The sequence below is a fragment of the Protopterus annectens genome, chromosome 8.part0, assembly GCF_019279795.1.
Source record: "Protopterus annectens isolate FY-2018-M chromosome 8.part0, PAN1.0, whole genome shotgun sequence".
Classification (NCBI taxonomy): Eukaryota; Metazoa; Chordata; order Ceratodontiformes; family Protopteridae; genus Protopterus; species Protopterus annectens.
Window position 1 is genome coordinate 342,310,627 of NC_056741.1, and position 26,756 is coordinate 342,337,382.

Below are 26,756 nucleotides of genomic sequence, written 5' to 3' on the forward strand. Positions count from 1 at the left end.
AAGATAAGGCCTTAATTGTTAACTAATGGTTTATGTAAGGGCATTTCCTATTCAATTTTATGTAAAGACACTGCTTGAGAGCAGCAAACCAGGAAGATAATTCCTCACTTGAAGGATCATCTGAAGGAAGGCCATGGAAGCTTGGGCTGTGATAGCCCAGCTGGAGCTAACCTATGGAGAGTTTGTAGAAGACTCATTTGTAGAGCTGGAAACTGGATCTGGGAGAGACCTGCAGCCACTGACTTTCATATTTTTCAGAAGACCACCTGTAACTAAGATAGTCAGTGTGACTTAATAGTGTTAACACAGATAAAATATTGTATTGTTTTGTTTTGTTAGAAGCCAAGAGGGTAGTGATTATATTTTGTTTCAAACCGGAAAGGAAGAGATCTGTTTTGTTTTCTTGGTTTATGTAGAACTACAGCATATACCTGTGTTTTTTATATTTTCTTCCCCCAATAACTCCTAGGCCTTTTTAAAAGAAATACAGACAGATATAAAATGTGCACAGTGCTTTTCTTGATTTCGCACATTGCAGAAAATAAAGCAATTCTTGTATACATAGCAAAAAAACACAATACATTTCCAGAACTTTCCAAACTGTAATCCACCCTGGTGTTTGTTTTGTTCAGAGCAGTTTATTTTATATGCAGCTTCTTTATAGATCTTAGTGCTTCTGTCTGCTCTTTTGGACAGGTGACACTCTGGGTTCTTGTTCAGTAGAACACAGGAAAGTGAAAACAAATCCATCTCCATAACACAATTCAAGACATTATCTGGCCCCATTGACCTTTTTTCTAGTCCAGACATCTATCTTAGGAACATAGCAACTTCTTTTCTGCTGAGACTTCCTTTCACAAATATACAATACAGACACTTCCCCAGTAAGGTCTCAGATCCCAAACTACACATATTACTTAACAGAAGTTCTTTTTTCCTGCTGTAAGCTCCCATAACAGGCTCCACACTCTCACCCTGACAGCATATATAACAGACATTCCTTCATGCCAGTAAACTCAGTACACAACTGAAACATATCGTTACTACATGTTCTTGGAAAATCAGAACTAAAACTATTATTCTTTTCTCATAAAATGTGATATTCTTGGGCATTTTAAATCCTACAGCAAAAAACATATATTTTACTTGTTCTGACAACTGCACATATTTGAGATTATACAACAACCCCCCATTAATATTCCAAAACGTGCACGCTGATTGGTCGGCATGCACGTTGTAAATCAGACTTATACTAATGGAAAAAGGTCCAGTCGCCCAGACTTTTTCCATTAGTATGTCTTTTTTTTTTACAACAGCTGAGAACGCAAGATCCCCATTGCCTTTTACACACTATCTTGCTATGTTATAGGTTCATAGGTTCATACTAGGCTATCTGCCCTAGGGCATTTATAAGCCTAGCCAGAGTGTGTTTGGCTTTCGCCACCCATTTTAAATTAATTTTGCTATGCCCTTTTTCGAGGTTATAGGTTCATAGATAAACAGCCTCTGCAAGGCTTAAACCCAGGACCCTGCATGCCATAGTCAAAGTGATTGACCACAAAGCCATCTCAAAATAATACTTTAAAATAGCGAGACAGCTTTAAAAAAAGTAACAGAGATTTTCCTTTCTCCGTTGCTTTTTTTAAAGCTGTCTCGCTATGTTAAACTCCTTTAACATAGCAAGACACTTTGTAAAAAGCAACGGAGATCTTGCTTTCTCCGTTGCTTCCACCCACAGCTCTGATGTACTGCGTAAGCATACACATGTGCAGTACATCACAACTGCCGCAGAATTTATACCAGACTGCTGCGGAAGGGCAGCAAGGAGGCATTATACAATGCCATTATTTAAGAAAATTAAGTTTATTTTTTCTTAAATAATGTAATTTTATAATAGCAATAACCCACTTCTGGGTGTGGGTAATGCTGGATTTACCCACTGTTTTCTTTGTCTGGCCACTCGGGCTTCGCCCTCGTGACCAAACCACACTAACCGTGGGTAAATCCAGCATTACCCACACCCAGGCGTGGGTTATTGCTATATTATCCTATATGCTTTCCTTGAGTTAATAGTTCATAGAGTGTTCTATACAAGGCTGACCTTGATGCCCTGATGTTTCTTGACCTTAATCTTTCATAATATGTTATGAGGCATGCTGACATACTGGCACTTAGAATTAAATTTGAGTCCAAATTAAGATTGGCAAACTGCAGCATTTGCAAACAGTAAGTTTAAAATAAAAGTATAAAGTCTGTAAAAATAAATAAATGCAATGCATGGAACACACAGTATATACTCTGAAATCGAGAGAAATTACCTTGTTATAGTGATGTTCATACATAAGAACATTATAAGAACATTGTTATAACTGGTTTGCTATAGTGAAACATATATGAGAGTCTCCCACTAGTACACAGATGGCACCCATAGCAGAAATACATCTGAAACATTCTAACAGGTTTAAAATCTATTAGATATTTCATACTGTCTTACAAAAAGTGTGGGAAAGCAAATGGTCTGACAACTTTTGAAGCTGTTGGTCTACAGCGGAGCATTTCACCTTTGGGCACCTTTTGTGTAGCAGTGCAAAGTGAATTACAGCTTTTAAAGCTATTGGACATTTTGCTCTCCTACGCTTTTTTTTTTTGAGACATCAGGGTAGCCAAAACCCCACATGCATTAAGAACTGGTACTGGGTCTCCAGTCATAACTTCAGTTTGATACATTTTTCTTAATATGGATTTCAAGAATGTCACCTATTTCATTATCAATGTAATTTTTTTCAAATACATTTCTCAAACACATAACAAACTGGTTATGACTGGTGACCTAATTACAATCCTTTACATGGTGGTGTGACTTATAGGTTCATAGGTTCATAAGTAGGAACTAGGCTATTGGCCCAAGGGCCTATATAAGCCTAGCCAAAAAGGTATCCTGGTTTTCGTCACCTAATAAAATTATTTTCCTTGCCCCTGTCGAGCAGCGCCACAGAGGTGATCCCCAGGGTGAATTTCCTATTTCCCATCCAATCATCAAGATTTTTCTTGAAGAGTGCTAATGAGGAACTTTGTTTGATATAGATGGGTAGTTTGTTCCAGAGTATGGGAAGTCTCTGGGAGAGGAATCTATCCCTCCAGCATGTTCTGTTTATTGTGGTGACAAGGTTTAGGTCCCTAGAACTTCAGGCTTGAAAAGTATGTATTTATCTGTAAAAAGTGTTTGTTCTTTCCTTCCTCCCCTCCTTCTTTCTTTCAGTTTTTATATGTTATGTCTCTGAAAATTATATTAAAAATGATTTTTTCACTACATTTCAAGTTGCAGTTCCTCCTTTGTCTTTGAGGCTATGAACACAGTTTAAGTTTTTTTATTACATAATTATCCCAGGGACATTCCCAGAAAATATAGTGAGAATACATTAAAGCATTTTTGGAGAAATATATACTTATATACAGATAGGTAAAATAGTTAAAGCCATTCCTACATTTCAAATGCCCTAAAGACTCCTGATGGTGCCATCAAGATAATTTTGCACGTGTCTGGCTTCATATGTGTGAGTATGTGAATTTTCATTAAAACTCAACACAAATAACTTATTTCTTTTATTTATTGCTCTCTGGTTCTGCTGACATCTATCTGTATCCCCTCCCTCTGCCTCCCCTGTGTTAGTTATCCCAATAGCTCTTTTCCAGAAGATCTTGTATGTAGCTCCTCTCAGCTTCTCACAGGACTGAGTCTAAGGGTGGTATTCATAGTATTACAATTAAGTTTAAAGTCAATCTGATCTGTCTGCACATTATCTCAGGTGCAATTCATAGAGGCTATTTATGCTTAGACGTGTTAGCCCCAAATGAACTTATGTAAATGAGGAATTAACGAGATGATAGTGAGAGATGATGTAGAACTTCTGAAGCTAATTTAACCCCCATTCATTTTTGCACCACATAAGTGCTATAGAATCGTGCCTTTTCTATCTACTTTGAAATCAGTGAAGATGCTTGCTGTTGTTGCTAGCCTAGCTATTTCTCTGTGAGTTGCTACCTTTTGCAGCTGATCCTGTGAAGAATTAATTTATTGTATTAGTTAGTTAGTCAATGGAGCTAACTACTGAATGCTGTGTAACGAAAACAGTTGCCATGCATAGTTGTTTCACTTTCTCTATTGGCAGAAATGGAAGGTTCATCTGTTGATAGCTGTGTAAGCAGCTACTCTTTGCAATAATCCATTTAATATGACTACACTATGGTGGATGTATTAACCTTCCTTAACACATGTCTGTGGATGCTGCTAAGATGGGTAGCTACCATTGGTCACACCACCTCTGATTATGCCCATACAATCCTCATCAGTGCCATAGCCCTCTCCCTGTATAAGCAGCAGGTGTTACTTATTGGGTGTTAAAGGTATAATGTATGAAATCCCCCATGTACTGCTTTGGGCAATTCCATTCTGTCTTGCCTTTGCTCTGGCACATCCTACAATATTGTTGGCTCTTTTTTTTTTTTTTTAACTGTGTAAATGTGTGGTTCCTTCCCACTTTTGCTCTGTCATCTAGCTTTGGCCCCTTTTTCCAAAAAGACGCTTGCCATATGTCCTTAGGGCCCCTATGAGAACACAGTTCTTCTCAGGACAGAAATAACCTTTTCTCTTTCTTGATACCTGTAGTTGCATCAATGCTATAATCTGGAACAACATACATGAGCAGCGTTAAATGAAACATGATTTAACAGCAATAATCATTCTCGTCACCCCTGCAACTACTTACATGAAAGCATGCCTGCATTCCTTACATGTAAATTCCTTTTTAAACCATGGCTGCAGTACCTTAAGGAGAGAATCATGCACTCTTAACATCACTGATAGTCTGAGTACATGATTTCATCATTTCAGTACAGTGGAGCACAAATCAACTGAGCAATGTCCTCCTCAGGTTTTGAACTGCTAACCTGTACAACATAATCCAGAAATGGCAACAAAAATGGCAAACTTTTATTATTTCCACTGTCGTACTATGTTATGCCAGTAGGTCAGCACACAATGAGAGATTCAGTGATCCCTCCACACACATACTGCCTCAATCCCAACTACTTATAGCCCACAATATACTAAACAATCCTAAATCCTGCCCATCCCTTGCAAATTCTCTGACACACTATACTCCTCAACGCCCACTAAGAAATACTAATCAATACTTTCTTAAAGTTCATAAGCCAAACAAAACCTTTGGGAAAATACTCTATTGTCACTCAGTTGCAAAAAATTGGAACACACTCCCTTTAGCCCTTAGAATACTTAAAGACAAAAATGCCTTCAAGAAACAGCTTAAATCTTTTTTCCTATTAAATTGGATATGTTCATGCTGTAAAATAATACCCAAGAAACATTCAGGGATAACCTAACTTAACTGTATTACTTCTAGCTCTCTCTTACTACTACCTACACATTTTCTTTTCTGTCATTTTCCATACTAGTTAGCTCATGTCACACTCAATTCCTATAATCCCTTATTACTGTTCTTTAATTTATTTATTAACTTCCAAAGTTCACACACCTTTATCTGTATATTTACTTACTTCATGCCTAGTACCTTGGTTCAGCAATGTAGTGACCTTAGTCTTACCATATTTCTGTGTAGTTTCTTGCCATACTACGTGAAAATTTCCATATATGTATTGTATTGCTATCCATTCTATATATTCCTTTATGGCATGTTATGTAATTACTTCAGAAGTATGTATACTTAAAATGTGATTTGTGTTTATCTTTGTTCCTACTATTTATTTACTTAAACTTTTTTTTTTTGGGGGGGCTTTTCTCCTCGGGTCTCTGCTGAAAAATTGCTTCTAAGAACCCAGACAGACTAACCCGGTTAACAAATGTAAAAATAAATAAATAAACAAATAAAAAATAAATGACACTGCCATGCATGCTCAACTTTATGAAAGGACACTTAAAATTCCTGACTTTACTGGGAAAGATCACTCAGACTCTGCCATAAACTGCTTTGAGGGAAATATTAGTTTACTTTTCCTTTGTTTCTTGTATTTTGTGTTGCTTTATTGTTTTCTCCTGCTTTGTATATTTTGGTACATTTTCATTGCACTTTGTTTTAGTTGCATTATCTAGGACAAGACTGCTAATCACCATAGAGCCTGTGGCCCATTTCTCATCTTAAAGATTTCAGCTACTGATTTACTTCAAGTGAGAGAGGAAGCAATGTGCAGCTGTGGTGAGCTAATTGCTTATTTTCAGTAAGAACTGTTTGATTACTTACTGTCTAATCTAACTTCAGGGTATCTCCCTAAATAGTTCATTCATAAATCCTCAGAGTCTACTACTGCAGTTCCCTCAAGTGTTTGGGAGTGCCCTGTATAGACACAGACACCTTGAGTTAACATTTCCCAGTAAAAGTACCCTTGAAATTTACCTAGTTTTGCTCAGGCAACTAGCTTACACAGTGGCAAGCACTGCCCCCAGAGTTGCAAACAGATACTCCTGATTGTACTCCGTATTCTCACAGCAATTGTCCAACCAATAAAAAAAGTGATTGTTGCCATGGAAATGAACTTTTGCACTAGCTCTGTTGCCACCTTGGTGGATATGGGCATCCTGAAGCAATGTAGAAATCGTATCATGTTCACTGATAACCAGCTAATTCTCAAACTAACTGATAAGGTATGTGAGAGTATTTATACAATGTCACTGGAGGCAAAGCTCTCACATAAAAGCACTCCCAAACTTAATCAGGTTGTCAATAGCTCACACACCCACAAAGCAGACACGTAGACCCACATGTACTGAGGCACTTAAATGTAACCTTCCTAAACCTGAAAGACCTCCAAGATGAAATACATAAACAATGCCTTCAGCAGCCCTGAATTCATTCCTTCAAAACAACACCTTCATCAACATATACAGACAAATCTCTTAAAACCTCTACTTCTAAGTGCATAAAACAAACTATTGCAAACCCCCCTACATTCTGGTCATTGGCAACTCCTTTATGAGGCACAACAATGTCCCTCTTACAAGGCTGAGTAAGGAGAAAGTCACAGATAGTTGCTTATCAGAGGCCAAGATCTGCCAAATTGCACACACTCATCAGACAACAAGTACCAATACTGTTAAGTTATAGTCCATGTGGATGTAAATGACCTGGGACTACCTTCCTAAGACTATATAAACAGAGACATGATGGTGCTCTTATATGTATCCCAGGCTGCTATGAATCTAGCACTGTAAAGCAGTCGACCTTCTCCAAGAATTATGCCACAATATGAAAAGGCTTTGTTTTTGGTGTCACACTAAGCAGGTGCAACATTTGTAAGCATGGAAGGAGATGGTCAACAGATCACACTAATTTGACAGGGATGGTCTGCATCTCTCCTCTGTAGGCTTTTGAAAATTAGCTAAAACATTGTCTTCCCCATAGTATCTTTTAGGCAATGTCAAAATGACAACCTTTCTGACATAGCAAATCAAAATAATCTAAACATGTTACTGCTCAATGCCAGGAGACTAAATTAGAGCTTCTACTTTCTACAGGCTCTCCACACCCTAAAGAATGCTAATGTCTGTGCAGTCATTGAGGCATGGTTTAAAGCTGTGGAGAGCATCCCAGCAGTGCAAGGCTATAATACCTTCTGCTTATTTAGACCAGCTACTAGACAGGCAAGGGACTTTCAAACCCTATTCCTCAGTGTCCTCCTCACCCTGGTACTGGGGCTGCATTTTTAGGGCTGCCTGACTCCACTCACATACAGTGATCCGGGTGCTCCCTCCCTGCCATAAACCTAAAGGATAATCCTCTTACTAATTCTGAAGATGCCCCTGAAACTGTTTGCTTGCAAGGCTTTTTAAAAAGTAAATTCCAAAAGAAGCATTGTTTCATTAAAGTGATCCGGGTGCTCCCTCCCTGCCATAAACCCAAAGGATAATCCTCTTACTAATTCTGAAGACGCCCCTGAAGCTGTTTGCTTGCAAGGCTTTTTAAAGAGTAAACTCCAAAAGAAGCATTGTTTCATGCATGTTGCAAATTACCTACTTTATCATCAGTATATGTACTGACTATACTTATTTGGTAAACCCTCTGTGAGAGATCTAGCAGCCTAATGCATACCTCTACCTAGTCTTTTTTCTATACTTCCTTACTTTGGAATTAAGACCCCTGCTTTTACCTCTCCCAGTTGCCTTTTTCCCGCTGACAACTAGATGGCAGCATTCTACCAACATATTCTTTAATTTTAAGCATCTAGCCTATAAATCCTAATCCTCTTTGTAGTGACTGTTACTGTCCTAATCGCCTTTATAATGGATTTAAATTTGACCATCTCCCTCATAATCTTTTTGCTAAATTTTTGTATTGATAACAGTTGCTTTACCTTTATTTTCTCCGTAATTTCAACAAAGACAGCTGATACTTTTTTCTGTTGTACTTACCTTCCCTAGAATCTACCCACTCCCTATTCTTCCATTCTTTCTATCCTAGTTCAGCCTCTTGTTTGGCCACTACTTCCTTTTTATCCACTCCCACCAGCTGGAAACCGCCTCTGAAGTTACTTATACTAGCCATTATTTCTTTCTGGTGCCACTTTCAAACCTTCTTCCTCAGTGTCCTCCTCGCCCTAGTACTGGGGCTGTGTTTTTTAGGGCTGTCTGACTCCACACACAGTAGGTTGACGAAATTGTATTTTTGTGTATGTATCATTGATTGCCTGTGCTGCTATTGTATGTTTTTCTTGTATTACTTACACAACACCCACACCTCCAGGTTAGTGGCACAGCACAATCCTTCAGAGAACATCCATGTGCAACTAACAATGGGCAAAACTGCAATTCAAATTGTAGCTTGTTACAGATCACCCACCATGTCCTAGGACCCCCATTCCATATTTCTGGAAAAACTGGGAACATAGAGGTCCTACCAAACACCCTAATATTGGATGATTTCAATTACCGAAACATTAACAGGGAGAACTACTCAAGTACTAACTCCCTTGCCCAACTTTTCCTAGAATTTATAAAATCAAACGCCCTGGTTCAACTGGTCAACACTCCCAACAGAGGTGACAACATATTGGACCTGGTCATCACCAACATGGGTGACCGGTGCTCCACACCAGAGGTCAACCCCTTGCTGGTTACATCTGACCATAAACAAATCACTTTGGATATCCATATTCCGCCCCCACCCCCACCCCCGGACAAGAAAGCCACCATGAAAAACTTTTCAAAAGCAAACTTCACATTACTTAAGACCGAGGTGGAAAGTTTCAAAGACCCCATGCTTAAGGATAACACTGTCCAAGCTGCAAAATCCTTTACTAATGCATTCTACGGGCAGCTACAAGAATGCATGGATCATGCCATCCCAAGCAAAACCAAGACTCACCCCTCCAAGAAAAGGAAACCAGTCTGGTGGACTCCTGCCATAAACAAGCTATACAATAGAAGGAGGAAACTAGTATAGAAAAGAGTAAAATCCCAAGAAGGAAATACATCCCTGATCAGTGTCAGCATGAAACTACAATCCCTCATAAAATCATCCAAGCTTTGAAAGAAAAATTGCCAAGGACTCCAAAGATAACCACAAGGCATTCTTTAGCTATGTCAAGAATCTAAGTGGCAATGCTCAGATCTGCTTGGAGTTAGTGCAGAATGGCACAAAATACACTGAACCGACTGATATCACCAACATCCTGGCAGACAGGTTCAGCGCACACTTCTCCTCTTACCCCCAAAAGGTCCCATAACCATACCAGAAGAATGTAGAGTCCCTGAAATCACAGACACTCAGGTTAAAACAGCCCTCTCCAAAGCCAAACACTCAGCATCAATGGGATCAGAGGGTGACCCAGGCTGCGTCCTACATGAGCTCAAAGATGAACTAACCCCTAACCTAAACCTATATAACTCAGCCTCTCCACAGGCTACATACCCATAGAGTGGCACAGCAACGGTTATTCTGCTCCACAAAGGTGGAGCTACAACAGACCCTGGGAACTATTGCCCTATAAGCCTGACTAGCTTGGTCTGCAAGGCTATGGAGTGCATCATCATGGAACTCATTAACAGAGACATTGGGAACCTCCAAACACTGGACCCTACCCAGTTGGCTTTCATAAGGTCGGATCATGCTTCCTAAACCTGGTGGACTTCTTTGAGACAGTTACCAAGGCTATAGACGAGGGAAAGGTGGTACACACAGTCTACCTAGACCTCGGTAAGGCCTTCAACACCATTCCCCATTCTGGTATTATAGACAAGCTCACCAGCCTGAACATAAACCCCTATGTCACAAGATGGATTTCCAACTGGCTCAAGGACAGAACCCACATGGTAACAGTTGCAGGAGCTGGGTCCATCTCTAAACTGGTTACAAGTGGTGTTCCCCAGGGCTCAGTCCTAGGACCCCTCCTGTTCAGCATATACTTCTCAGAGGTACAGGCAAGCACAGGAGGACTATGGCTGACCAAGTTCGCAGACTGCAAACTAGGGGCCATAATTGACTCTCCGGCTGACACAGACATTCTCCAAAAGGGTCTCACTGAAATGGATACCTGGTGTCAAAATTATGGCCTCAAGCTAAATGCCAAAAAGTGCATAATCATCCCCTTTGGAATAAACAAAGTACCCACAAACTACCATATAGGTGGCAGCTCCCTAAATACGGAAGATGTAATAAGGGATCTGGGGACCCAAGTAGATAGTAATCTCACCTTTAATAATCACACTGCCAAAGTGGTTAGAAAATCCTTCTACGTGGCCCACCTAATCACAAAAGGGTTTGCATCCAGATCAAATGAGGTCATTGTGCCCCTCTACTCATCAGACCAATCTTAGAGTACAATGCCCCATTTGGAATGTACCTTATAAGACACCTGCAATAGCTGGAAAGACCACAGAAGTACCTCACCAAGAGGATCAATGGCCTCAAACAGATGCCCTATGCAGCTCGACTGAAGAAACTCAAGTTGTACTCGGTTGCATACAGCCTACTCAGAGGTGATCTCTGCCTGACATACAAGGCCATGTCCAACCCAGAATTGATGGACATGCTTCACCTAAAGAAAACCTTACCCCTTCAAGCCACATGCTCTAGGGATCTAAACCTCACCACAACAATAAATAGGACGTGCTGAAGGGATAGATTTCTGTCCCAGAGACTTCCCATGCTTTGAAACAAGATCCCAATCTACATTAGGCAGAGCTTCTCACTAACACTCTTCAAAAGAAACCTTGATGAGTGGATGGAAAAAAGAAAGTTTACCTCGGGGATCACTTCAGTGGCTCTGCTGGACAGAGGCACAGGGAACTAATCTAAGGGGACGGCGAAAGCCAACACATTCTGGCTAGGCTTATAAATGCATTCAGGCAGATAGCCTAGTACCCACCTATGAACAACTTAACCTGCCTGTCCAGAGCCTGTATTTCCCCCAGTTAATTGCTTAAGTAGAACTACGTCATAGCTATAAACTGTATTTTAGGTTACTGCAATAATATTGGCTCATCCTACATGTTTCAGGGTTATTCTTTGTATTATAAGAAGTTTCAGTAGAAACACTGGGTCAATTTCAGTATCGTAGTCAACTTTGATGTTTTTCCCCTTTTAAGAATTGGCTATGACTATCACTACTTCTCAGTTCTTAAAGGCTATGGTAAGATTGCTACTGTAAAGTAACCAGCTGGTTAATATTCCATGTTGCACACATGCAACAACTCCAATAATGCTGTAAAGTCACCCAAGACACCTTTTTGGCTTGGGGCTATTATGCAAGGAATTTTCACTCCCTGCTCTGTATACTGTACCTGAAACATGCATCTGTTTGTAATGCTTTTGCGTGTATGTTTCCTGCTGCCTACTCCTGAACTGTTGACGTGCAAAGACCTTACAACTAAAAGTCTCTTATTTTTTCTTTATTAATGAGTCTTAAGGATTCTTTTTTCCCTTCTAGTAACAAAATTTGGGGCCAGTAGTACTTAGAGGTACTGAAGCGTTACTCTTCTTAAGTACGCCCAAAAGGAATTTGGCGCCAATTTCTAAGATGCTTCTGCAAGTGGGTTGTTGCCCATAATTCCCTCAGTGGTGGTTATTTTTATGGAAACCCTCTGGCAATTTGTAGAGTTTAACTATACAAGGCATTTTTTGACTTGCTGATACTACATATGATATGGTATTATGTGTGAGTGGTTTCACTAGGTCATATCGATGGATTTTGCATCTGGTGGAATTGAGTGTTTTTTCTGATAGGTCTATTCAGAGCCAGGCTTTAATTTCCGGCAACTAAAGTAGCATACATCATGAAGTCATTTTGACGACTGGCTTATCTCACACTTGGAGAGCTTGCAAAGTTGTTTGTCTAAACCTATGGTTCTAATCAGGCTATTACCTAATTCTATAGTCCTTTTTCTATAATTACAATTGTTTCAGTGAGTTAACATTCTTTTAAAACAAGGGAGAATGACAATCCTGATAGTTGTCTCACGTGAGTTTTCCATGTTCAGTCTAATTTCAAGATATTTGTGATACTTTTCTGTAATCTGTTTGACCAGCTCATACACTGTACTAGTGACAAAATTATTTAAAGTGTTATCTACAGCTAAGATATCAGTTACTGTGATTTCTTGTTTTACCAAATGTAAAGTTGTTCATAGGTTCATAGGTTCATAGGTTTATTACTCTAGGATCTCGAAATAAGGCATTTATAATATCTTGAAAATTATTGTGGCTTTACTCCACCCCTTATATGAAAAATACTGTTCCACATAGTTTGCTGTGCCAGTGACTCAGAGTGACTCAGCCGAGTGGATTCCCCTACAACCTACGATCTCCCATCCACAGGTCTATCTTAAGCTTATGGGGCGGTAATTACCAGGGTCGTGTCTTCCTGAAATTGAACTGTGCATGCATTGGCTGGGTGTAATCCTCCACCTCACTGTTGACCTGGATATTCCCAGTTCCCTTCCATCTTTTATAGAAGGAGAATTAGGAATTACATTATTGTTTGAGCTCTGTATGGTATTGTTCTTTACTGATTTCTTTGCCATTGCAAACCTAATTTTTTTCACTTGTCCTCCAAGCTTATGCTCTCTCCCTTTCTTCCTTTGTATAACCCCCCTTTTTGCTCATTTTCTTCCTCCTTTCTCTCTCATCCTCATATCAACTTTATTGCTGATATTTTCTCCTTCTAATCTTTCACCTGAAATTTTTATTATTTCTCTATTTTCTAGAACTTCATGGTCATCTCCCATAATTTCCTTTTTTCCTCTCACTCTCATACCTACAATGGGCTAACTCAGTGTTCCCTTTTCCTCTCTTTCAGTAAAGTGATCCAGGTGCTCCCTCCCTGCCATAAACCTAAAGGATCATCCTCTTACTAATTCTGAAGACACCCCTGAAGCTGTTTGCTTGCAAGGCTTTTTAAAGAGTAAACTCCAAAAGAAGCATTGTTTCATGTATGTTGCAATTTACCTACTTTATCATCAGTACCTGTAATGACTATACTTATTTGGTAACCCCTCTGTGATCTAGCAACCTAATGCAGACCCCTACCTACTACCTCTACCTAGTTTTTTTTCTATACTTCCTTGCTTTGGAATTAAGACCCCTGCTTTTACCTCTCCCAGTTGCCTTTTTCCCGTTGACCCTAGATGGCAGCATTCTACCAACATATTCTTTAGCTTTTAAGCATCTAACCTATAACTCCTAATCCTTTTTGTAGTGGCTATTACTGTCCTAGTCCCCTTACTAAAGGATTTAAATTTGACTACCTGCCTCATAAGCTTTTTGCTTAATTTTTGTACTGATAACAGCTGCTTTACCTTTATTTTCTCCCTAATTTCAACAGTTTAAAGCCAAAACATTAAAGACAGCTGATACTTTTTTCTGCTGTACTTACCTTCCAGCCCTGCGGGCTCACTCTGCTCCCCTACCCCCAATTCCCACCCACCCCCACTGCAGCTAACCTTATACTTCATTAAACCACACCCTCTTCAGTCATTATCCAATAACCTAATTAACCTCATTATATACTTATCAAGCCACTCGCTCCTTTCCTCTTAATCTTCTAATCCTTTAACATAGTCCCACTCCTAATCCCTTAGACACATCTCTTACTAAACAGACCCTCCCTTTCCTGCACCTCTGTTCTCACTTCAGTCTCCCTGTATTCACATTTAGTACATACCAACTCTCCCTGTATCTCCTACCGCAGTCCATTCACTATGTCCATCTCTAACTTTAAACCACGCTCCAACATGCTCCTTTTATCTGTAATTCCCATTGTAACATTACATCCTCATCAGCCTACCTTCAACCTCAATTTCAAAGAGCAATCCATTTCAAATATTTCCAAACCAAAAGAACTATCCCTATTCTAGGTAAACTACTGAAACTGACTCTTATGCCACAGCAGTACCTACTACTACATGATGATATTTATCCTAACCCAGGCCCAAATTCTAATATCCCTTATTCTCAATCCCCCAATCTGGACACCTCTTGCACCCCCTCTCCTAGCAAAAACTCTCTCCTCATAGCCCACCTAAACATCTGTAGCTTAAGTAATAAAATTAGCCACCTACATGCCCTGCTAGACTTTCACTCCTTTGATATCCTATGCCTAACTGAAACCTGGTTCAAACCAACCACTAAGGGCAATGATATTATCCCCCCAGGCTATAACATAATTAGAATAGACCACTCTACCAAAAAAGGAGGTGGGGTTGCAATTTTATATAAATCTGATCTGCAACTCTCTGCCCTAGATATTACACACCCTTCACCTTGCAATGCCGTTATCCTAATGGCCAAGCTTCTAATTAATGCTAATAAATCAATGTATATTATCTGCGCCTACATCCCCCCAGGTAATAACATTACTACTGTTGAAAACATCCTCTCTTGGCTCTCCTCAAATTTCCCCCAAGAAACCATACTCCTTGGCGATCTCAACATTGACTGGAAAAGTTGCACTGCCAATAATCCTACTACCCAGATAAACCTTCATGGCTTTTATCAAACCATCACCCACCCTACAAGAACTCACAAACCTACCAATAAACAAACCACTTTAGATTGGATACTAGTTAACAGTAACCGCCAATTTTATAAAACAGGCATACTTCCCGATGATATCAGTGACCACTCTCTTACCTTTGTAACAAAGCTAAAAACCTCAATACCCAATCAAGTAAATTTTAGAACCACCTGAAATACAAAAAATCTAAACCCAGATAACTTTCAAGCTGCGCTTAAAGCTTGCGATTGGACACCCCCTAAAACACTTACCTCTAGAGGAAGCTGTCTCATACTTTAACAATAAATTTTTACAAATTCTAGAGCACCATGCCCCTTCTCGATTGATCAGAATTAGGAACAAACCAGCTCTCTGGTTCACAAAAGAGACTAGGTAAAAAATGTGACTTAGAAATAAAATCTGGATTAAATGGAGACAGACAAAAAAGCCAACTGATCACTTAAACTTTCGTGTACTGAGAAATGCCACTAAGAAAGCCATATTCCTTGACAAAATATTACCTACAATTCCAACAAACCCAATATCAAAACACACAAAAATTCTGGTCAGGAATAAATAAATTGCTTCATCCTGGCCACTCTAAAACACCCATTCCCCCCTCTAATTTGACTCAACATTCTTCTACCCAAATTGCTGACACTTTCAGCAAATTTTTCTCTGAAACTATCCAATCTCTAGCCAATTCTTTACCAGTAGTGTCCACCTCTAACTCACCTGTGTCAACTTGTTCATTACCCCTATTTCAACTACACCCCATTCCCACATCTCACATACACAGCCTGCTTCTGAAACTTAAACCTTGCACCCCATCAGCTGATCTCCTTCCAGCTGAATATCTGAAATTAGCAGCTAGAGTACTTGCCTTCCCCATTTCTATCTTAATTAATAGAACCATTACAGAATGTTCATCCCTAACATCTTGGAAGTTTCAGATATTATCCCTCTCCACAAGAGAGGCAACTCAAGTGAACTTTCAAACTTTCGCCCAATAGCCCTACTCTCACCTATAGCAAAAATTATGACGAGATGTATTCATCACCGTCTTACTCATCTCCTCCAAAAATCACCTTCTAGTAGACTGCTAACATGGTTTTAGACCATATCATAGCACCACAACAGCTCTCCTATCCTTTACAGACTGTATAAATAAAAATCAAAATAATAATCTCCTATCCTCTACCATGTTTATTGACCTCTCCAAAGCATTTGACATAGTGAATCACAAACTATTGATAGATTCATAGGTTCATAGATTAGTACTAGGCTAACTGCCCTTGTGAGCCATTTTAAGCCTAGCCAATTATCCCCTGTGAGATTCAAACCCTGTACCTTATGCTTGTAAGGCAAACACCTTAACCATTAGGCCACCCTCCCAACCCTGCACTTAAATCTCTCTCATTAGATACACCAACAGTCAAATGATTTAAATCTTACTTAGAAAACAGACAGCAAGCAGTCCTCTGGGACAATGAACTGTCCTCTCTGCTCCCTATTACTCTGAGTCCCACAAGGATCACTGCTCTTTACTATATTCATTAATGATCTGTTGGTCTCCCTTCCTCAAACCACCTGTATACAATATGCTGATGACTCAGCCTTAATCTGTGCCACCTCCTCGCCTTCCCAACTTCAAGACACAACCCAAAAAATATGTACCTTAGTAGAAAACTGGTTCCATTGACTCTGTTTCCTCCTTAACCCTAAAAAAACTAAATTGCTCTTGTTCACTCCCACTCAAAAATCCCCCACCATAAACTTCACACTCATCTCTAAAAATGGTACATTAATAGCTCCTGACATAACCACCAAACTATTAAGGGTAACAATTGATCACAGTCTTAATTTTTACACTCATATCAATCTAACTATCAAATCAGTTAATAGAAAACTTGGCTCCCTGTACAGAATTAAACCCTTTCTTACTCCTTCAGCCAGGACTACTATTGCCCAAACTCACATAATCTCTACCTCCTCCATGCCTCACCAATTTATACAAACCTCTCCAAAAGCAATATAAATAAGTTGGCAACATCTTATAACAACATAGCCAGATTTGCCACTGATGCCCCATTTCGTACCCACCACTGCAAAAATCTCAAACTTCTTGGATGGTTAGAACTGCAAAGCCAGTTTCTTTTTCAGTAACTCATAATCATTCACAAGATCCTGCATCATCCCTCAAATACTCCCATACTCAGAAACCTTATTAGCCCCCTATCAAAATCTTTTAACCTTACGATATGCCAAGAGAGTACTTGTCTCTACCCTAAAATCCAACAACAAATCTGGGAACTTTTACTAACTCAATTGATAACCCTTGGAATAAGCTTCCAAGAGAACTAACATCCCTGACATCCACTCCTCTTTTCAAAAATCAACTTAAAATCTTCCTAAAATCACAATGGCTATGCCCATGCTCAAATCCCGACTTACAACTGTCTCCTTTTTGCTTTTCATTTTTAAGACTATACTACTGGATTCCTCTTGCTTTGTTTATTTCCCTTTTTTTAACTATTCCTAAAGAATTTTTGCTAGCCATGTAACAACTCCCTGTGTTATGTTATTCTCTATGACTGTACATGTAAAGAATATGTATATTAAGTATGTTTAAAGTTTAAGTTGAGTCTTCATACTCAAAAATCCTTTTTAATTATGTTTACATAATTTCTTTATTGTATTTGGAGCTTTTCTCTCCGGGCCTCCGCTGAAAATGGACATATATCCAGTCGGACTTTCCCAGTCAACAAATGTAAAATAAATAAAAATAAAATAAATAAAGGTGAAGGTGTCTTGATTTACCTCAGAAGTAACTGTAACTCAACACTGATCAAACAAGACAATGCACTTGGGCTTCTCCACATCCAAATCTCAATAGGCAAAATTCCATACCATTTTCTTGTAATCTATAGGTCCCTCTCCATGACCCAGAAAACCCACAACATGCACTAGAGCTTACTGGAGACACTCACCATCCAACCCAATACCATATTCATGGGTGACTTTACCCCATTATTAACTGGGAATAATATATGATACCAATCGTACAGGCCCATAGATTCCTAGACTTTGTAAACACAAACTCCCTGGATCAGATTGCCAATACACTGACCAGGGGTGCAAACATACTGGATCTGGTCCTCACTAATACGGGAAAATGCTGCACAGCCTCTAGTGTAATATTCTCCCTGATAAGGTCAGAGCACAAAATGTTCTCCATTGAAATAAAAATAAAACCCAGTACCCAAGCTAATCCTGGAACATTCAGGAACTACTCCAAGGCTAATTGTCACTAGTAAGTGATAATCTGGCAAACATTCAAGCACCCCATACCCTGAGAACACTGCGACCTATGCAGAACTTTTCATAGAAACCCTATACAAACATGTTAATAGCTGCAAGGAAGCAGCTGTAGCCACCAGGAATAAGTACAGAACTAATTCAAAAAACAAGCCACCCTGGAGGAATCACATCAATGGGCTGTATAGCAGTAGGAAAACCATGACAAAAATTAGGAGGTGTAGCATCCAGCAGGAAGAAAGTGCTCTCATAAAACTAAACAAACAACTCAGAGGACAAATAAAGTCTACCAAATCCAAATGTGAGGTAAAGCTAGCTTCCTAGGTCAAGGACAGCCACAAGGCATTATTTTATTATGTTCGCAACCTCAAAGGTAATCTACAATTGTGTGCATGGCTCCTTGTTAATGGACCAACCTACACTGAGCCAGAGGATATAGCAAACCAACTGTCAGACAAATTCAGCTCTAAATTTATCCCTCCCTCCCCCCAACTATCAGTAAGGTACAGGTCCTCAATGCTCTCCCACGAAGGCCAAGAACACCACTTCGATTGGCCCAACAATATCCCAGGTTACCTTCTAAATAGCACAAAATGTGGCTTATCAGGACTTCTGGAATTATTATTTAACCATAGCCTCAAAACAGGCTTTGTGCCTCAAGAATGGTCAATAGCAAGCATCATCTGTCTGCACATAGGTAGGCTATCTACAGCCCCTGGAAACTACAGAGCCATAAGTCCAACTTTTCTCATAAGAAAAGCCATGGAAAGAATTATCATGGAAATGATCAATATTATATTGACAACACAAAGGATTTGGGGACACATATTGACAATTAGCTTTTCACCATCACATTTCTATGGTAATGAGAAAGTCATTATATGTTGAGCAACTTACAGATAGAGGTATGGCATCTAGGTCCAAGGAGGTCATTGTTCCACTGTATTCAGCACTCATCAGACCTATCATTGAGTACAATGCCCCTTTGGTATGTACCTATAAAAGCACATCCAACAACTGAGACATCCACAGAGGTTACTCACTGAAAAAATACAGGGCATAAATAACATGTCCTATGCAGACCACCTCAAAGCCCTATCAATGTATTCTATCTTCTTAGGCTCTTGGAGGCATATCTATACATAGCATGCCATGCAACTTCGGAACACAGTCAGATGGACCTTCTGTATATCCTCAAAGCACCAGAATAACCCATTATAAAGACTTAAACCTTCTGTGATATAAATAGGGCCTGCTGGAGAGACAGATATGTATCCCAGAGACTACCTCCTGTCTGGAACAGGCTCCCCATCAGTGTGAGGCAGAGTTCCTTCCTAATCCAATTAAAGTGGGCATTTCCTTGCAGAAGCTTTTGCATTGCCATAGTCATGATATATTCATCAGAAATAACCAGCGAGTACTGTATTTGCATACATTCATAGCCATACACTTTGCAGAGAACTGCTACAAAGGTATGAACCTCAAGACTATGAATACATCCCTAAGTAGCTAACCAGTTCATGGTGGTCCAGAGGGACTGAGGACTCAAATGGGGAAGGGACAGATAAGCACAGGCATCCATCCTACTGCAGATTGGCTGATCAAAGTTCCTTGCTGAAGAATGATGTGCAATGATGTCAACACTCTGAATACATGTATCTGTACATCATATGCTGGATACCCACCATTCCCCATCTTAACCTCTGATAGCCTGCAAGACTTCCAGTCTCCTCTACAGGAAAACATCTGGCTGTTGGCCACATCATCATTTCTTCCTGGCTGGCCTTTCCAATGGTCTGAGTCTGTACCCAAACCTGGGCTGGGAGCTGCTGATAACGTGCACTATTTTTTCCCCCCAAGTTAAAAAACAAATTACATGATGAATGGAGACCGCCAGCATGCAAAATATCACATGGTCATTATGGTGCTAGTGGCTCTTTATGAAGAAAATGAAAGACAAATCCATAATATGTATTCAATATTTGAAAAGTTATCAAAGTACATAATCACAGCCTTGGGTCATTTCTTTCATGTCTCATAAATATCACAATAGAAAAGAAACTGAGAGAAGCAGGATGCAGTAGTGCATTGTGGTATATGAGATGCAGTTAGTAGTCTGAGAAAGTTTCACTCATAGATCAGTCTTTACTATTGAGTGGTCAGTCCTATTACATCCAATGGATGGACTTCCTGTGGAACCAAACCCAGTATTAGCTGGTCTGTATGTTTCTTAGCTAGTTGACAGAAGCTGTGTTTCCTAATTGCAAACTGAATTGTACAAATACTGGCCTTCATTAAAATAAAAGACCTTAACATGTATTCATCTTGAGGTATATCCAGTTTCCCAGACTGGTAGACACAGTGCTGTTACAATTTTTTCATTTTGACTGTTCTTTGATTATAAAATAGAGAACAGAATCATAGGTTCATACTATGCTTACCACCAAACAGCCTATTAAGAACCTCAGCCACATCACTCATTGGAGGTGGGAGATTAATAATGCCCATGTATTAAGGACATTTCCCCCACATATCCCAGGAAAGAAATTGCAACCACCTATCCAGATCATTCAGATTGTTTTTAAAGGTTGCTGGGGAAGTATTTTGCTTAACACGTAAGGCAGTCTATTCCAGAAATGGGAGTGCAGTGTATTAGATATCTGTTGCACCATCTGGAGTGAGTGTTTCCTTTATCACTGATTCTGTTTGGGAAAGGAATACAAAGAGTGATGTGTCATTCATAACACACAGCTCTAATCAGAGGTTACCCCTACGCAGTTTTTTATGACACTGAATTTGTCTATCAGAGTAGAAGAAGATCAGCTCTTTTGGTTTGGAAATGTTGTGGTCTCTTGAGGTGGTTTAGGTACGTGTCTACAGGGCCAGTATATTCAATAATGGGCCTAATATGACAGGCATAAAATAGGACTATTCCTTTTTTAGACCTTGAGGAGATATCACAAAGGGATACGTTCTGCAAGGTAAATGGATTTTCTAACCACCAGAAGAGTCTGGGTGTCTGGAATCAACACAGTTTTATTTAATTTCTGGATGATGGTGACAAATTTAAGTGAAATGTTGTCTAACATTGTAAGCAGTAGTGATGCAAGGTTTACCAAAAGACACTATCCTGCATTTTCATGCCACTGAAGGTAAACCAATTATTAACACACCAAGCATTTGTTTGATCCAGCCTTTGTTAGAGAATTTGAGTACTAAAATGGATATTAGAGCAACAAAATTAAATCTTTCATATACTAGCTCAGAGGCTTTTTAAACTGCATTGTTTTATTTTACATATCTCTCTAAGCAGATATGTGGCTGTTTAAGTTAAGTTACTGATTGTTATTTTTCTCTCTGTCCCTTTGCCAAGTTTCCAACCCACTTTGTTCGCCCTCACTAATGCTAGGGTTCACTCGGCTCCCCTACCCTACTCCCAATTCTCACCCACCCTTTCATACTCTACATTTATAATTTCATAGCACCACCCACATATTCTTCAAATTAATACAATCACTTCCCTCCAGAAGAAAAACAATCAATATAATTGCTGCCAATAGTAACATCCACTCCTGTTTACCACCCAAGTCTCTCTTTCAAACTGTTTTAATCCTTTCCCCTATAAGTATCAAGTGGCATCTCTATAACCAATCCAGTACCCTCCTAACATTTTCTAATCCTAATTTAAAACAAAGATAAAATCCAAGTTAAATCAGATGCCCCTAACTCAGATTATTTTACTATTCTTCCTCACTATACTAGCCTTCATCACCAATTATCAATTCCACCTCCTTCAAATACTTAGGACTTCAATTGTCACAAAGAATATCAACATATACCCCACCTGCCTTTCTCCATAACATCCTATTTCTACAAACAAACTATATTTGATTTATTTATCTATAAATTTCCTAAAATGGAGTATCCAAATTTATGATCAAATACCAAACCAAGACCAAAATATAACTGGCCACACTATTCCCTCTGTAAAATATTGATTCAAAATATTAACTGAGATATTTACCCCAATCCTGGTCCGACTGTTCATAAAACCATCACTTTCAACCCCAAAATAAACCAGTCACCTAACACCTCTCAGCAAAAAACAGCACCCAAACTCATCTTACTAAATATGAACCTAAGAAGTATGTTCAATACAATCAATGACATGGATGCCTACCTTCCCACATACACTCCTGATGTAGTCATAGCTACTGACACCTGGTTAAAAAAGAAATAAAGGATAATGAGATCTCCTCAGGATACAATATACTCAGGCATGACAGACAAAACAAGTGTGCAGGCGGTGTGGCAACCAACCATACAAATTCCCTAACCATCACCTTTCTTCCATAGGAAATACCCAAATTTAAGAATGCTAAACTTCTAATAACACTCCTAAATATCACCAATAGGAAAACATGTGTTTAACAGCAATTTATATACCACCAGGGAATAACAATGATACTGCTGAAAACATCCTGGATTGGATATCCCAACAAATTAACCATGAAACTATAATACTTGGAGACAAATAGAGACTGGCAACTCATAAATTTCATTACCTCCACTGAATCCATAAACTTGTTCAACTTCAGACAATTAATAAACACACCTACTAGAGTCAATAAAACTTCAGGAAGGCACTTAACTTTAGACTGGATTCTTACAAACAAACCAGACAAACTGTCAAAACAGGCTATCTCTCAGATAGCATAAGTGACCACATATCAACATATGCTATTAGAACTCACCATTATCTAGATAAACATATTATCTATAATCAGATACAAAATAGAACCAATTTCAATAAAGATATTTCCAATGAAACACTAAAAGAATATAACTGGAATGTCCTTAGAACAATGCAGGTAGATACTGCTGCAGAACACTTTAATAACATATTCTTACAGACCTTACATAATCTAGCACTAGTATGTAATAAAAGAGTAAAGTCCAACCCCACACCATGGCTGATGAAGGAAACAAAAAAATCATGATAAAAGCCTGGAAAAACTGGTAAAAAATAGCACCCAAAATGCCTTCCAGCAATGTAGACATCTTAGAAACCTTGGAAATCTCCACATCAAACAGGATAAGCAAAGATGCCATACCAGCCTACATGACAAGCATAAAAACAACCCAAAACATTTTTGATCATCACTAAATAAACTACTCCATCCTGGCAAGACTACCACTCCCTCTCCAAAAATAGACAATACAACAGACTCTATCCCCACACAGTTTAACTTCTACTTTATACGATCAATATTATCTCTCTTAGACACCAACACATCTGCCCTCCCACCACTGTCCAATCAAAACCACCCACAGCTCTTCAATTTTAGTGAAGTACCTACCTTGCTCATAAGGAAGTCGATCCTTAAACTTAAAATTATTTCTGTAGCTGTAGACCAACTACCAGCAGACTACCTATAAATGGCCACAGACGTTATAGCCTTCACTGTGTCCGTACTAATTAATAATTCCATAGCAGAAAAATACGTTCCATCACTGTGGAAAAAATCCTACATTATACCACTACACAAAGGCGGCACATCTACAGAGTTTAATAGCTACAGACCAATAGTGATTCTTTCCCCCTCTCCGAAATATTAGAAAAATGCACCCATATGCAGTTGATGCAATACCTAACCACAAATAACCTGCTCTCAGAAACACAACATGGCTTTAGGCCAAAGCACAGCACCACTACCGCTCTACTACATTTTTCCAGTACAATAAACCAACAAAGAAATAATGGTCTGCTTGTCCCCACCATGTTATTAGACTCGTCAAAGGCATTTGATCCTGTCTCATACCAGCAACTGCTCATTGGATTCTCCTAAAATGGACTTTCACAGTACTCCTTGTTGTGGATTCTTAATTACCTATCTGGAAGGTAACAAGCCATTAAATGGCAACAAACCTAGTCATCTTTTCAACAAATTACTACAGGTGTCCCTCAGGGCTCTATCCTGGCTCCTCTCCTATTTAATATCTTTATTAATGACCTCCACTCACCATGCTAGTTTAGTTCAGAATGCAGACAACTCAACATTAATATGTGCAGTCTCAACAATAAATAAGCTCCAGGACATTACCCCAAACATATTTCTCCTCTGTAGAAACCTGTCTCAAAGAATCAAACCTCCTACTCAACCCAAGAAAACTAAGTTAATGCTTTTTGCCTCAAAAATTTGCCAAAATCCAAAGAAATTTTTACCATAAAAATCAGCAAATAATACTGTCATTGAAACTGTAACTCACAGTAACCTTCTAGGCTTAGATATGACCAGCATATACCACACACAATTAAATCTACACACCAGAAACTAGGCTCCATTTAAAGAATTAATGGAGTCCTTATAGATATTGCAAGAAAAACTCTAGCCACCACTTTCTTATTGCCTGGTCTCTATATGCCAGTCCTATCCTAACAAACTTAAATGATACTCAAAGAAAGAAACTTGCCTCCTGCTACAATAAAATAGCTAAATTTGCCACCAGTCTCCCTTTTAGGGCACACCATTGTCATAGCTTAAAGTAATTAAACTATCTTGAACTCCACAACTACCTAATATATTCACACACAAACTCATTCATCATCCAGAAAAATGCCCTGCACTGCATAAATTATTACTGACCTACTGTCCAGCTAGGGACCTCCAATCTAGTAACAAATTCTAATTACTTACAAATACGTCAAAAATATTGCAGAATTGCTCTACTCCCCAATATATTACTAAAGTCTGGAATAATATCCCCACACAAATAAAACTCTCTCCTCTGACAAGCTCAATAGTTTTAAACCACTGCTTAAACAACATCTTAACTAATCCTGGTCCTGCACATGTTAACCACAAGGTTGAGACTTTCCCCCAGATTCACTATCCTTCCATGCAGGACTAGCTTAGTCCAGCACGGAAGCGGCCATTTAGGAGCAGGACGGCAGCGCTCCATGCATATTAATGAAGGTGTGCTGCCTGAGCTCCTAAATGCACACAGAGCATGTATGAGTGCAGGGGGCGTGTCTGAGAGCAGAACTCTCAGAATATACACGCCCCCTGCAATGAAGAACAGCAGAGTATGAGTAAAAGAATGAGCGAGACCGCTCATAGGTGTTCGCATATCCCTAGCAACATCCCCCACATTTACAAGAGCAATATTTAAAACGTATAATATAAAGATTTTTTTTTTATGAAACAGATTGAACTTAACTGTAGGTGCGCGGGTTTGCAAATTGTTTAACTACGGTTAATGCAGCTTAAATGGCACAAGATGATAAAAAGCAAGATATATGCAAATGAAGCAGTACAGAAAAAGTGCAGTGGGCAGTGCATTTGCCTTATGAACAGTCATTCCCGGTTCAAGTCCCACTTCAGTACAATCCATTTTTCATGTCAAATCACTGTATGATCAATTTATTTTGTTGCATAACCAACGATAACATATATTTACACCATGTATACATTTATAACATATATTTGTGAACTGGAGTATTGCATTAAATGCAGAGGCGAGGTGTTATTGTCATAACGTTGCAAAGTCCACAGATAATCACAAGTGCCCCATACAGTATATGTACACAGGAATCAGGGATACAAATGGAAGGTAAAATGTGTAATGAAGGATAACTCCATACAGTTTCCAAATCCACCAACTTCCCAAGAACCAGTAAACATTATTGTCTAAATTAGTGCGGTGGTAAGCGGGAATAAGCACTAGTAAGCAGTAGTAAGTGGGAGTAAGCATATGTAAGCAGTAGTAAGTGAGTTTAAGCCTGATTGTGTGGGGATAAGCAATGTGCACACAGGTTAAGCAATATTGAAGCTAACTCTCAGTAAGTATATTTAACTGGAGGTTAGCATTGCTTACCTTCGCGCAAACCCACTTACAATTGCTTAAGAGGGCATTAATCACTCTGTATGCATCAGCCGCTGCTCTGCCAGAAACAAAATAAACAGCCTTTGCAGGCCTTGAACCCAGGAAAGTATAGTCACAGTAGTTAACCACTAAGCCATCACAGCAGAACATAAGACTGAGGTATCACCAAACAGATCCTCACTATAGGGAATTCAAACTGAACATGTCAAAGGAATCTATATACAGTTTTTTGTTGTATAACCTACTACATAACATAAATGTGTGAATAAGCCCACATGTGAGGTGTCATTGTAATAAAGTGTTGAAATCCCCTGATCAACACAAGGACCCCATACAATATGCATACACATGAAGCATGGATACCAAACACATATATAACATGTAATGAATAACAAATCAATGCCACAATGCAAATATAATGGAACTTAAATGCAAATATAATGCAACTTAAATATTAAGCAATGCTAAGCATTGCATAGCCCAGCTTAGTACGACTAAGCAATATGTAGGCCAGCTAACTCAATTTGCCCATT